Source organism: Cupressus sempervirens, chromosome 8 (assembly GCF_028749045.1).
Source record: "Cupressus sempervirens isolate cs-2001-9-10 chromosome 8, ASM2874904v1, whole genome shotgun sequence".
NCBI classification, from domain to species: domain Eukaryota; kingdom Viridiplantae; phylum Streptophyta; class Pinopsida; order Cupressales; family Cupressaceae; genus Cupressus; species Cupressus sempervirens.
This window is the reverse complement of record NC_143125.1, coordinates 268,242,461-268,258,303: the sequence shown is the minus strand read 5'-3', so window position 1 is coordinate 268,258,303 and position 15,843 is coordinate 268,242,461.

The window sequence follows — 15,843 nt, the reverse complement described above, 5'->3', positions numbered from 1 at the left end:
AAGTGATCCAATCACACATGTTAAAGAATTCTATATGCATTTTCAGGAGGTAGCTTATAATGATGTGTTCCTCATGCGACTCTTTCCCAAGAGCCTAGTAGGACCAACTTTGGAATGTTTCTGTCATATCCCTCAAGGTACTATTAAAACATTTGCAAAAAATTTTGAGGCCTTTGTTGCTCAGTATACCCATCTCGTTGAAATTGAACTCTCTGTAGTAGACCTAGTCCACACTAAACAAAAAGGTGGAGAAAGCCTCGCAGAATACTTGCAACACTGGTAGATCCTCACAACAAGGATCGCTTGTACCATCCCTGAGCATCATCTTGTCAAGATGTTCATAAACAATGCACACCCAAGCCTTGCTCATCATATGGTTATGAATTTTTTGCAAACGTACAAGGACATCAAAGAAAAAGGAATGGGCCTTGAGAAAGGCCTCATTAAGGATGGTTTCATTAGATTGTACAAAGAAAACACCCATGGCCGAGGTCCAAGCAATGCAAAAACTCAATATTGGAACAAAAACAAGAATACGGTAACAGATGGTGCCACCGACACTAGACAAGTCCATATTGTTGGGGCGGCTACCAATGTTCCCACCACATTTTGTCAACAACAAACTTATCAACAACAACCCCCTGTGTATCACCCCTCACCCATACAAAACAATAACCAAATACCTGCTCATCATAATCAAACCAATGCTATCACACTTTCGGCAAGTACTAAACCTCGTGTTCAAAGACAACCTCGTGTATACACCCCATTGGGGGAACCTCTTGATGCAATCTTTGAAAAACTAGCTAAGGATAATCTTATTCGACATCCACCAACACAACCCTTGGAACTAAACCAATCTAGGTCATCTTGGTATAAGGATAATGAGTTTTGCAAATTCCATCGTGTCAAAGGACATACCACTCTCAAATGCATGCAACTCAAGGACTATGTCCAAGACCTGATTGATCAAAAAGAAATCACAGTGGGGGCACAAACTTCACCCAATGTAGGATTAATGATGTATCAAAATGCTTTCCCTCCTCATAATACAAACCAAGGAAAAGCACCCGTAAATCCACCTATCAACAAACCAAACAATACTCAAGGAAAACAAGGAGATAACCGAGACAAGTCTCAAAACTATACCTCAGTGTATTTAGAGTATGGAAGCCTTATCAGTTGCATATCACAGGTTGAGCCATCCATCAATGTCATTAACATTAATGGCCCAAATACCCAATGTGCAGTTGCTACTCGTTAGACTCGACTCAATATAGCTGGCCCACCTATTTTTGCACCATCAAGACCACCTCCATCTAGAGCATCTCCATCAGAATCATCCTCATTAGGGCCACAATATAACATCTTGGAACATCTTGGAAACACGCCGGCCTAGATCTCCATTCTGGATCTTTTACGAACAAGCCCACTTTATCAAGAGATCCTCAATAGTACTCTACATGAGTCACACATCCCCTCTGACATAAATGCCACCAAGTTTCGTAACTTGGTTGGCCATCTTTCAGCCTCATGCTTCTTATCCTTCAAAACCGTTGATATCCCAAAAGTTGAACCAGATCATATCCTTCCACTCCACATAGCTATCATGGTTTTTGACTTTGCTGTTAAAAGAGTCATGATAGATAATGGATCAACTTTAAATATATGTACTTTAAAGTTCATCAAACAGGCAGGATACACTAAGGCAAATATCATTAATGAAATAATCACCATCAAGGCCTATGACAATTTGGAGTGCACCAATGAAGGAACCATCTTGCTCCCTATAAGAGTTGGCCCAGTCACTCAAGAAACACTTTGCCATGTAGTTGATCTTAAACTTCTGTACAACATCCTCCTCGGTTGCCGATGGATTCATGCCATGAAGGCCATTCCATCAACATATCATTAGTGTATCAAATTTTTGCATAATGGCACTGAGATAACCATCCACACAGATCTTGAACCCTTTGTTTATTGCAATGCGCTTGAAGCTTCATACACCAATCACTATCCTAGGATTGAAATTGGTACCACCACGGCTAGTTCCTCTAGCACCTACCATGATCCAGACACCATCTTAGCCTCCACCCTCTCCACGGTTAAGATCAACTACCAAGGTTGTGGTGAGTATAGTCTTACAGATGCTTTTGTTGTTGGCACTCTACCACTTGATCCCCATACTCAAGGACACCCAACACATCAAGGGCCTACATCAGAAACCACCTCTCAACTTCAACAAATGGGCCCTACCACATTTATTACCAAAGGTATTCTTGATGGAGAAGAGAATGCACCAGACATTAACACATGGCTATACAAGGAGCCCCCTCCTAAAAGTGAAGCAATTATTGATAACTTTAAACAAAAATATCCCTGGTCACATCCTTTGGCCACAGAGCAATGGATTATCAAGGAGGTGGTTTAGGCTTCCAGGAATCAGGTATGAGATAGCCTATAGAAGCACACCAAGGACAGAAAACTCAAGGCTTGGGCTATGGACTCCCCGCAACCGAGGGCACTACAACGGAAGGCCACGCCTTTACGAACATCCAAAACACTCTTGTTGAGGTTGAAGACATCCTTGAGGAAGTTGAAAAGAAAGCTTACGATGATATTTTCCTTGACGAAATAATCCTTGGAGCCTCTATGCTCTGCCAATTATTCTTGAATCTCATAGACCTCCCACTTGCTCACCCCGAACTCATAGATTGGGACCAACCAAGTGTCGTTCATGTTGACAAGTTCTCTACTGAGCACGTGTTCCCTAAATTCATGGGGGCATACACACCACATAAACAGTCACCACCACCATTGGCATATGTCTACAAGCTAGATCCTGCAGGTTACTTTGGGGAGGAGGAAATCTCCAATCGCAAAACAAAAATACAAAAAGAAACAAAAAGGCAAAAAATCAAAGGAAAAATGTCCTCTAGTGAAAACTCCTCTAAAGAATCATTGGATAACTCAAAAAATGAAATAAAAATAAAGGATGTATCTGATGGTGAAAACCTCTCTGAGGCACCTGAAGATGGAGATTTCATCCTTCCCACGCAAGAGCATAGGCATCCTATCTCTTCAGTTTTGATAGAGGAAACTCGGCCAGTAAATATTAGTTTGACAAAGATCCCACATATCACATACATTGCAGCCTCTCTACCACTTGAACAAGAAGATCTTCTTATTGAGGTTCTCCATGAAAATATAGGCCACTTTGCATGGTCATATCAGGACACGCTGGGGTTGGACCCCAAACTAGTTGTGCACCATCTAGTAGTGGATCCAGGGGCCAGGCCCGTTAAGCAGAAGCTCTGTAAGATGCACCCCAAAGTTGCTTTATTGGTTAAAGCAGAGTTAGAAAAATTGTTGGAGGCCAAAATCATTCGCCCGATAGATTATTCTAAATGGATTTCTAACATGGTACCTGTTACCAAGCCTTCTGGTGATATTAGAATCTGCACTGATTTTAGAGATCTTAATAAGGCTTGTCCGAAGGATGACTTTCCATTACCAAATATCGACATGATTGTAGATCTCACCGTAGGTCATGAACTCTTGTAACTAATGGATGGTTTCTCTGGATATAATCAGATTCATATAGCAGAAGAAGATCAGCATAAGGAAGCATTTACTACACCTTGGGGCACATTCTGCTATAATATGATGCCATTTGGGCTAAAGAATGTTGGGGCAACCTATCAACACGCCATGACAGTCATCTTCCATGACCTAATTCATAAAATTCTTGAGGATTATGTGGATGATATTTTAGTAAAGTCTCTCAATGCTCTTGATCACTTATTTCACCTTGAAGAAGTGTTTAATCAATTGGCAAAGTATCGTCTCATGCTGAATCCAAAGAAATGTGTCTTTAGTGTCACCTCAGGCAAGCTCCTAGGCTTCATTGTGTCATAGCATGGTATTGAGATTGACCCTAAGAAGGTCAAAGCCATCATGGATATGGCTCCTCCTAAGACACTCAAGCACCTTCATTATTTACAAGGAAAACTCCAATCAATCCGATGGTTCATTTCTCAACTTGCTGATAAGTGTCAACCTTTCACTCACTTGCTTAAGAAAGATCAACATTTCAAATGGGACTCAACTTGCCAGCGTAATTTTGAGCTCATCAAGCAATACTTAGCTAATCTGCCTATTTTGGTTCCTCCAGTTGCAGGGCGTCCACTCATATTGTACATCACAACTACTCCCACAGCATTAGGTGCTCTTCTAGCACAACTTGACGATGTACGAAAGGAACAAGCTATTTATTACATTAGCCAAACATTAGTGGGCTATGAGCTCAACTACACACCAATGGAGAAGGCATGCTTAGTGGTAGTGTTTTCCACCCAGAAGCTATGTCATTACATGTTGAGTCATACTGTGCAACTGATATCAAAGATTGATACATTAAAATATATGCTCTCTCGCACAGTACTCACTGGATGCTTAGCAAAATGGGTTACACTTCTTAGTGAGTTTGGCATTCAATATGTTGACAGAAAGGCCATCAAAGGCCAGGCTATTGTAGATCACCCACTCATCATGGAATTTCCAGACGAATACGTCTATTTGGTAGAAGAACAATCACTTTGGAAGCTATATTTTGATGGCTCCCATACATCTCATGGCTCTGGCACTGGCATACTCTTGGTTACATCTCAAGGCGATTATATTCCTAAATCTTTCAAGCTAAAATTTCAGTGTACCAATAATGTTGCAGAGTATGAGGCCCTTGTTGCAGGCCTCAAAATTGCCCTTGAATGGAATATCACAAAGCTTCAAGTTTATGGCGATTCTCAGCTTATCATTAAACAAGCATTGAATGAATATTAGACCAAGGATGACAAGCTACTAACTTACAAAAATCTAGTTGAACAATTAAAGGAGCATTTTACTCAGATCCAGTTCATACAAGTACCTAGACTCCAGAATAAGGCAGCTGATGCTATGGCTACTATTGGTTCTCTCTTGGAAATGTTGTCTGAAGCTACACAATATGAATTCTTGGTTGACCAACTGCATGAACCCGCATATGAGAATGATGAATCAACACGAATCTGCATATTGGTTGGTCCCCAATCCCCATGGTACCACAAAATTCATGCTTACCTACTAAATGGTATCATATCTCCTCACCTCACACGAACCCAATGCCAAAACCTTATACGTAGACCTTCCCGATACACTATCATCGCCCAAACCCTATATCGTCATGGTTATCATGATACTCTCTCTCAATGTTTAGATCAAAATGAGGTTGCGATGGCTCTCAAAGAGGTACACGCTGGACTTTGTGGTGCTCACACGAGTGGGATGGTGCTAGCAAAGCAGATCCTTCGGGCTAGATACTATTGGCCTACTCTAGAACATGATGCATGTGAATTTGTGAAATGATGTTTACCTTGTCAACAACATGCTAATTTAATCCGATCTCCAGCACAAGACTTGCAACCCATTGCACCACCATGGCCTTTTGCCTGCTGGGGGTTTGATCTCATTGGTCTTATTGCACCACTTTCTTCAGAAGGGCATAAGTGGATAATCACCGCAACTAATTACTTCACTAAGTGGGTCGAAGAAGTTCCCCTTGTCACTGCTACGGGAGTTCAAGTATCCAAGTTTATCCTATATCATATCATATGTCGCTTCAGCATCCCAGCTACCATTTTCACTTACCACGGAGGTAATTTTGATAACCTAAATATGTAGGAATTATGCACTTCCCTTCATATCCATCATCATTTTTCTAGCCCATACTTCCCATAAGGTAATGGCTAGGCAGAGGCAACTAATAAAACCCTACTCAGAATCCTCAAGAGAGTTGTCAATGACTCCAGCCATGATTGGCATTTGCAAATTAATCCTGCCCTATGGGCATACCGCACTTCATTTCGCACAGCCACTGGCACAACTCCAAACTCCTTGGTCTATGGTGCTGAAGCAGTCCTACCTATTGAGATTGAACTCCCATCGCTCTACATTTCTCTATGTGGACAGATATCTGATGAAGAATATAGAGTGGCTCGACTTACTCAACTTGATCTACTTGATGAAAAAAGGCAACAGGCCTATGACCACCTCATGGTCTACCAGAATTGCCTTAAGCGCAATTTCAGTAAGAAATTCCATCCACGCAATTTTCAAGAAGGTGACATGGTCCTCAAAGATAATATGAAGATTCAAGCTGACAGAGAAAAGAAAGGAAAGTTTGAGCCCACATGGCTTGGTCCTTATCTAGTCACAACATCTTTTGGCTCAAGAGCCTATCAGCTATCTACCCTTGAAGGTGAAGTCCTAAATGATCCTACCAACATTATTCACCTTAATAAATTCTACGCCTAAGGGAAAAATTTGCAAATCAAAATCAAGAAAGGAAAAATAAAGCGTCCAATGGTGAAAACTTGGCAATTCAAGCACCTTGGATAGGTCCCTGGTAAAAACCTAGCAAATAGGCGCCAGGTGTACTATAGCCTTTCCATTATCTATCAATGATCTCCATCTCTTGTATCACCCCTTTACATCTCATTGCCTATCTCCCCATTTTCCATGATTTTCCAAAAGTTCCTACATCCGCTACTATGTTCTATCTTACATTCCTGAGTCATCCACCCATTTCCTTTTCATGCTTGTATATTTTTGAGCCTTACAGCGAAATCCAACATCACTATCTCATTCACATCCTAGTTATACTTCAAAAATTGCCAAAAAAGTTGTCAAAAACATTCATAAATCATCCAAAAATCCAAAAAAAAAAAAAAAAAAGCTTCATTCTCTCACAAACCTTTTCACACACACCTTACTTTCCACAATAAAGGCCTTGACATGAGACAAAAACCTTTCACTGATCCTACTCAATGAGAAACTAATAGAATTACAACCCTTTCACATAGACCTCTCGAGGAGAATCTTTTGGAGTTGTAACCATTTGCAAGGCCCATGCCAGTTGCCTCACACCACAAAAGGAGAACCAACCCCAACACTCCTTTACTGGCCACCGATACATCTAAAAATGAAGCCAAACTCGCTCTTCAATGTCCTCCATCGGATCGCCAGAGGATTATGCACAAACCACCCAAACACTCAAACCCACAAGGATGGAAGCATATCTAAAAATATGCTGATAGCTGACGCAGTGACGAAAACTATCCAAAAATACCAAAAAATTTCAAAAATCACCCAAAAATACCAAAAAAATTCAAAAATCACCCAGCAATACCAAAAAAATACATAAACTACGCAAAAATATCAAAAAAATTCAAAAATTGACCAAACAATATCATAAAAAAATAATAATAAATAAATAAATTCAAAGCATTCGAAAGGGGGTCATAAATACCAAATATGGCCATAAAAGCTTGAAACATTAAAAAACCACCCCAAAATTCCTCTCAATTTTTGATATTAAGAAATTGATATTAAGAAGAAGCGTGGTAATGTCCTAAAACATAATTCCAGGCTTAGAAAAATTCAACACAACTCAGATAGCGAAAGAGATGCCACAAAGCCAATTGTCGCCTTCCTTCCATGCAACCATTATTAATGTGAATCAAGAAGGATTTTGAGTCTTATTTAAGTTGCAGTGGCCACGTTTAGTCTACCCAATTTCAACAGATATATCAATATCGTCTCAAAAGCCCAAGTGTCCTTTTTGGACCATTCTAGTGCCTTTTTAGGCTTTCAATAATTTTTCAGGGCCCATGTGTCCTTTTTGGACCCCTTTAGCGCCTTTTTAGGCCTAAAAGCTTTTTTTCAAGGCCTGTGTGTCCTTTTTGGACCCCTCTAGTGCCTTTTTAGGCCTAAAAGCTTTTTTTCAAAGCCTATGTGTCCTTTTTGAACCCCTTTAGCACCTTTTTAGGCCTAAAAGCTTTTTTTTCAAGGCCTGTGTGTCCTTTTTGGACCCCTCTAGTGCCTTTTTAGGCCTAAAAGTTTCTTTTCAAAGCCTATGTGTCCTTTTTGGACCCCTTTAGCGCCTTTTTAGGCCTAAAAGCCTTTTTCAAGGCCCATGTGTCCTTTTTGGACCCCTTTAGCACCTTTTTAGGCCTAAAAGCTTTTTTTTTCAAAGCCCATGTGTCCTTTTTGGACCACTTTAGCACCTTTTTAAGCCTGAAATAATTTTTCAAAAGCTCAAGTGTCCTTTTTGAACCACTTTAGTGCCTTTTTAGGCCTTAAATAACTTTTCCCAGGTATAAATGTCCTTTTTCAAGCCCTCAAATTTCCTTTTTAGGCCCAAACGCCTTTTTCAAGGCCCTATTTTTTATCCTTTTGGGCCCCCGAGATGCCTTTATAGGCCCAAGCACCTTTTTTAGGCCCAAGCGCCTTTTTTAGAACCCTAAACTACCTTTTTAGGCCCAAACACCTTTTTCAAGGCCTTATTTTTTATCTTTTAGGCTCAAGTGCCTTTTTCAAGGCCCCCTTTTGGCCTTTTTAGGCCTTTCTTGACATCTTTTGGCCATCACAAGCCTTGCGTAGGTCCCACTACCTTTTCCATGCCTCATAAACATCCATCTCATCAAACACCTAAAGAAACATCCCCACATTTTGTCTTATTATTGTCTGTCATACTTGCTAAATCTACACAGACATTCTCGCCTATGAGTCATGGTTACCTTTACTCTACCAATTGTATTGTTCCCACTTTTACAAGTGTCAGGCTATTTCATTATTTATCCCAAAAACACAAAAATATTCAAATATATATCAAAATTCCCAAAAACATTTAAATATTCGACAAAAACACAAAAACATCCATATATCTTCCATAAAAATCCCACACACAAAACATGACATTACATTATGATCAACATCTATTGTCCCTTTGATTACCACAACAATAAGCACAAACTTTCTATTGTCCTATGACAGCAACAACAACAGTCCATTTAATTACTAATGTTTGGCATCTTTTTTATTCTGGTCTCCCTAGGGGAGGTGGCAAGACAGGGTGTCCAAACAATGGCATTCCTTTAGACCTCATCCCAGATGATGATTCCCCTGGAGTCATCCTCACACCTACCCAAAGTGTATCCATGGGGATTGGGATGTTACCACGCCTCAAGAGTGTGTTTATCTGCTCCATAAAATGTTTTTTAGAGTATACGACTCCTCTCCTTTGCTCCAAAGGGACCGCTTGGTGATATAATCCCATGTAATAGGCTACCTCTCGTGCAACTCTCACTAATTGCTCCATGACATCTTTCATTTCTGCCCATATTCTTTCCGCTCCTGGAACAGTTGTTTTCCTCTACATAATATCGCATTCTCTTTCATATCTATTCGCTAACATTTTCATTGACTCCCTCTCATGTTTCACTGTATTAAACTGATTCTAGTACCACGTAATGCATGCATTACTTGCATTCAGCTGCTCTTGCACCCTCCATGCTAAACTATTGGTCTACACTGCTGACTCCCTGAATGCTTCTACTTGCGACTGCAGGAGCACTAATTCATTTTCACATCTCTCGATCACTGCTCTCTCAGCTGCCAAAGTCACCTCCACAGTTTCTACTCCTTTTTGCTCCATCATTAACATCATCCCTAGGCACTTAGCTTCTGTCCTTGCACCATCCTCTTGCACTCTTTCAATCAGGCCTTGAAACAAATTTGCATCTTTCTCCGCTTGGTCAGCCCATTCTTTTTCCATTGCCAGTGCTTTTTCCATCACCACCGCTACATCATGAGCTTCTTGTACTACAACATCGAATTGCAATGCTTGAAATGGCCAAAATGCAGACAACACTGGGTCACCCTTTTGTTCCCAAGAGCTCTACATCATATCCCCTAAATTACTTTTTCCCTTCTTCCATTCGATCGCTGTTGGTCGCATCACGGATCTTTGTTCCCCTTCTAGAAGAGTCTCTTCTATAGATGGCTGATCTTTTGCACTTGCTCCCTCTAACCACACTTCCACACTTGGTAATTTTGTCTCCTTCTCTTTTTCCATCACCTCTATTTGTTGCATCGCACCTTCTGCTAATAGTTGCAGCAAGGTCAAATCTTCTTCTTCCTCTTCTGGCTGATTTTGAGCTGGATTCCTTCTGCTAGCCTCCACCACTCCCCAATCACAATGTTGCACACTTCGACATGGCAAGGTTTCTCTTCCTTCTCGTTGGCTCTGCTTTACGCCCCACTTCTGCCCTCGCACCCATTTCCTTTCTCCTTGGCTTTCATTTTCATCTTCACTCCATTCCCCTATTCCTCCTTCTATCGCCTTTGGCATTTTCTACCTCTGCTCTTGCGAATCGGCCATTGCTATTTCACTCACAGCCTAATTCTTTGCTCACACTTTTCTTATGTTTTAGCTAACACTTCTTGTTGTTCATCTTTCATCAAATTCACTCACCTTTTATAGGACCAACCACATTCTCCATCACTTCCATTACACGCTATCCATATCTTTGGCACAAGCTTCAATACCCACCCTCATAATAGTCAAGTCGGCAACTACTTTTGTCCTTTCCATAGCTCCCCTCCCCTATCATAATAGTATGCTATATCCTACCTCTTTCCACTAGCTTGTCACGCTTTTCATCACACTATCTACTAATCTTTTCATCTTCATCTTTCCCGCCACCATCCTATCATGTTGAACTTTTGTACGATCATCCCTTGTAAATACTTTGGTTTGTCCACTGTCCCATCCTTGCATGTCAGTCCTTCACTTGGTATCATTGTATATTTCTCATCTCCTCACATCCATTCATGCTTGATCAACAAAATCAAATACAAATAAACATTTTTTGTTCTCTTGGTTAGATGCCTTCGCGAATCCTTGAACGAGATCCCTTGTCATCAAAATGTTGTCCTACATAGTTCTGATTGCCTAGCTCATCGTAGTCCTTAATATTACCAATAGATCCTTGCAGGTTGCATCCTTCCTCTCATCTGATCTTGGTCCGTTAGTATCCAATCCTACCGATCTCTTTGGCAAAAGGTTACTTTTTCATGGATTACATTTTATTTCAATTTATTTTCTTTTCAAGATTTCACATTTGGTTCTTAAAGTATCTCTTCCAAGTTATTTGGGTTGTTCTCTCCTCATGGTTGCCATGATCTTTTATATCATGGTGTGCTATGAATGGGGCAATTCAAGAACAAGGTTTTGATCAGGTCTTTTTCTTTTTCTTTTCTGCTTGTGAGTTAGTCGAATATGATGCTTGCATAGTCCAAACATGTGATCACTTGTGGTTACATGGTGCACTTGGGAAATATTGTTTGCTTTTGGATTACCCAGTATCATTTCCACTCTGATTCTTTCAGGATTCCAGTGTGATGCTGGGGCAATCCTTGCGTGTTTGTTTTGTGTCAGTCCTATGTAATATTGGTAAAGAAGGACTTGATGTTCTTAGTAACCTTGGCATATTCCCAATATTCCTATATCAAAATAAGTGCTCAACTACATGGTGGTGCTCCCCTTTGGAAGACCCACACGCTCAAGCTTCAATGGATTACTTAATACTCCCATTTTATCAAAACATCCCATCCAATTAGTCTTACAATCCTAATCTAACAGTTTTATCCATCGCCCAATCATATCTCCTATCAATCCCATGGTATTTAATCTTGTATCAATCATAATCATACCTCCTTCATCAATCATAATCTTAGCTCCTTCATCAATCATAATCTTAGGTGCTTCATCAATCATACTCTTAGGTGCTTCATCAATCATACTCTTAGGTGCTTCATCAATCATAATCTTAGCTCCTTCATCCATCATAATCTTAGGTGCTTCATCAAACATCATCTTCGCTCCTTCATCAACCATAATTATAGCTCCTACATCAATCATCATCATATCTCCTGCATCAATCGTAATCTTAGTCATCACCAATCATAAATCCTTGAATCATAATCTCCCCAAATCTCCCATCATCCAACTCACTTCCTTGGGTTTGATTTAGAAAACCGATCACCCTCTCCCCTCTCCCTAAAGCTAGTGTTCTTAACCATTGGTTATCCTTGTGCACAAGGTTTTCCTTTATATCATTCTCCCATAGCTTCCTTGAATCACCTCTCTTAGTTACCCTCAATCCTCCTCTTGTCCTAATTTCTTGTACCTTTCAAGAAGCTTCCAGGTTTCACCTTCTCTCCTTGCCACCTTCTTGAGGGGGCATCACACTGTCCACTCTCTCTTCTTCTATTCAAGACTGGGGCAATCATGTTGCTTTCAAAGTCATCTCCATGTCGTTTATATCTGAACTTCTTTCAAATAGTATTGGAACAATACTATCTCAAAGAGGGGCAAAATGTAGGCACCTAAAAATCCTTTAGAAAATAAAGTATTTTTATTTTATGAAAAAAATCCCTGATGACATCATCATTTATTAATTAATTAATTAATTAATTTATTTTTTATTTTTTTATGCCATTAAATCCCTTTATCTTAATTTAAAATATTTAATTAAAAAATCCCTCCTAAAAATGTTTAAATCTTATTTAAACATTATTTCCTTATTTATTAATTATTTAATTAATAAATTGACCAAAAATCCCAAAATAAATTATTTATTTATTTTTTGCCCAAAACTTGGCCAATTTCCTTAAGACCATTAAGCTCTTCCAAAATCTTCTAATCCTTCTTTAATTTTGATTAAAGGCTAATCTCATCATTTCCTAACCCTAATCCCAACTCAAAATATTTAATTAAGATTAAATATTAATCCTCATATTTATTAAAAATATTTTAATAAATATCTCCTCAACCCGAACCCTTGAAATAAATAAAACTTTATTTATTTTCTAAAAAAAACCTTATTTATCCTCATCCTAGAAGCCTAGACTCTTCTAGAAGATGTCAATTCTAATCCTAAACCCCCCTCTAACCTTGTCACATTCCCTAAACAAGGTTAGCCAACTCCTAAGCTAATCCTAATCCCTCTTCTAATCATGTGCACAACTTAAACAAGGGTTAAGACTTGATAACCCAAGCCAAAGTCAATAATCGCATCCTCCTCCCAACCACCTCTATTTATAACCCAAGCCAAAGTCAACAATCTCATCCTCCTCCCAACCATCTCTATTTATGACCCAACCATCTCTATTTGACCCAACCATCCCCATTTATGGCTCAACCTCCCTCACTACTCCTTTGACCAACCCATATCATACCCTCTCACATCCAATCACCTTGTGACATGTGTCACCTCCTAATTGGTTTTAAACAAGCACATTCCATGTGCTCCCTTTTGAGTGCATCCTAGCCCTCCCTCACCATCTTGCCATCCTTGCATCCTGACCGTCCATCCTTCCACCCCTTGGCCTATAAATAGAAGCCTCTTCCTTCACTAAAATCATCCACTTTTGAAGCAAACTTATAATGCTATTTTGAGAGCCTAAAAACTACTAAAATACTATTATAATGTTGAAAACCCTCCATACCTTCATTGTTGAATCATTCATCCACACTCATATTTGATTATCACTCATCCATTTGGAGCTTGAGCACATCGTGAGCATACATCCACTATCCATCAAGGACATAACTTCTTCATCATGAGAAGCACTTGAGGAGTTTACCACCTTTGGTCTACTTTCCTCAATCTTGTCTTCTTTAGTCCTATCTTAAGTGTTTACTTGTTTTTAGTATTGAGAATTCTTTTTATAGATTAGTGTTCATTTTACTCTACTAAAATAGGTGATACAATTAGATCTTCTTTGTGATGTTCCTCTTTCATTACCAGTAGGGTTAGTGTTCCTAAACATTCTACTATTTTCATTATTACTATCAAACTTAGGTTTCTTATAGTCTATTGCTATATGTCCATAACCCTAACAATTAGAACAATAGAAATTAGTAATAGGTTTGAAAGAATTACTTGTGCAATCTCTTTTCATATGACCAACTTCATTGCATATGAGACATCTACCTCTAAATTCATGTCTAACTTCCTTGGGTGGTTCATCTTTGTTAGGTTTATCAACTAGCTCTATTTCCTTAGGTTTATCATGTTCCATAGACAAATAAACTAGTTCAACCTCTTTAGATACTTCCATAGTAATGCTTTATTCAATCTTACTTAGATCAGATTCTTTAGGGGACTTAACAATTGGATCTGGTCCTTTTCTAATGTCAACTTTCTTTGCTGACTTTTCTCCAATAAAGTATCCAAGACCTATCTTGTCATATGAAGGTCTCTCATGAAATATTTGTTCATAAATTTTCTCATAGCTAGAATAAATCTTTTCTAATTGCTATTTAGCTTGTGTGAATTCTTCTTTCACTATGGTATTGTACTTTTCTAATTTTGCCTACTCAATCTTAATAGAATCTAATTTAGATGTTACTTTAGTTAATGAGGATCTAAGGTATGCATTTTCATATTTTAGATCAGGTTTGACATAGTGCAAGGCAAGAGAATCACCAAAGGAGATGTCTTAGCCCCCAACAAATAACCACATAATGGAAGATAAAAAAACAATGCAAGATTTGAAGTCAAATCACAACTCTTTTTTCATAGATATAAATTATTACATGTAATATGTTTGACTGTAAAGCCTTCTAGGTTCAAGAAAAATACAAATAGTAATAACAAAATCAGTTCTTCAAGATCCAAAAATATCTGGTTAAAAATCCAATCCTAGCTAGTCCAGATACACAACTAGATAAGAACACCAAGAAGAATCCACACTTGTACCCTCAAGTCCACAAAGCAATCCTTTGGTTTCCAAGTTGCAACCCTAGCTCTTCAAAATTTTCATCTACACTTCATCCCCTTCTCAAAGATGGAATCATCACCTTTTCTAAAGACTCCAAAAGACCCCTTACTTAAACCCAACTAAGCCACAAGTTGGCCCAACACATTACAAACTAAATTAAATCCCTTACATTAAATATATGTCGAGCCACAAGTCAGCTGCAACAAAAATTAAATACCCATTTATAAATTAAATGCCAAAAGTTTGTTGATAGACAACTTGACATGAACAAAACGAAAACTAATACTGGCACTTGGCACATACATGAACACCCAGTCAATACAAGATTGCTAAAGTAACTCAACATCCACTAGGAGCTATAGTAACTTGGCATCCACTAGAGCTATAGTAAATTGGCATCCACTAGAGCTATAGTAACTCAGCATCCATTGGAACTACAGTAACTTGGCATTCACTAGATCTATAGTAACTCAACATCCATTAGAGCTACAGTAACTTGGCATCCACTAGAGCAATAGTAACTTGCCATCCATTAGAGCTATAGTAACTTGGTATGCACTAAAGCTACAATAACTTAGCATACACTAACTAGCTCGACAACAACAAAAAAATTGGAAACCACTGGAACCTAGCTCCAACATTGAGGATTATAAGAAAGCCTAGGGTGCTCCTACATCAAACATCCTAGGTTCAAAAAGATTTTCTTCACATACATATCATTCAAATATTCAAATTGTACACTCTTTCCTTTTTCCTTCTTCTACTTCTTCACATCCATCTTAGGTGTGCTTCAGGTTTGCTTTCAAAACTGAGTTTTAACCTTCTCAGAATCTTCCAATTCAGCTTGGTTGCCAATGCTCAGGTTCCTCCTACCAAGCTCTTCATTCTACAAAGGAATTAGGGAAAACTTCCTACCATCTTTCTCAATAGTAAACATATTCTTGAAAAAATCATGCACAGTCCTACAATCATTCTATCAAGTTATACCAAGCAATACATGACAACTATTCATGTCCACAATATCACACAACACTTGATTCTTATACTGCCCAATCTAGAAATCAATAAGGCATTGCTACCTCACTTCAAAAGCATGCTCACCTTGTAACCAACCAATCTTATAAGGATGTCTTACTCTCTACAAACCAAGTTTCTAAACCATCTCCTCAGCAACAA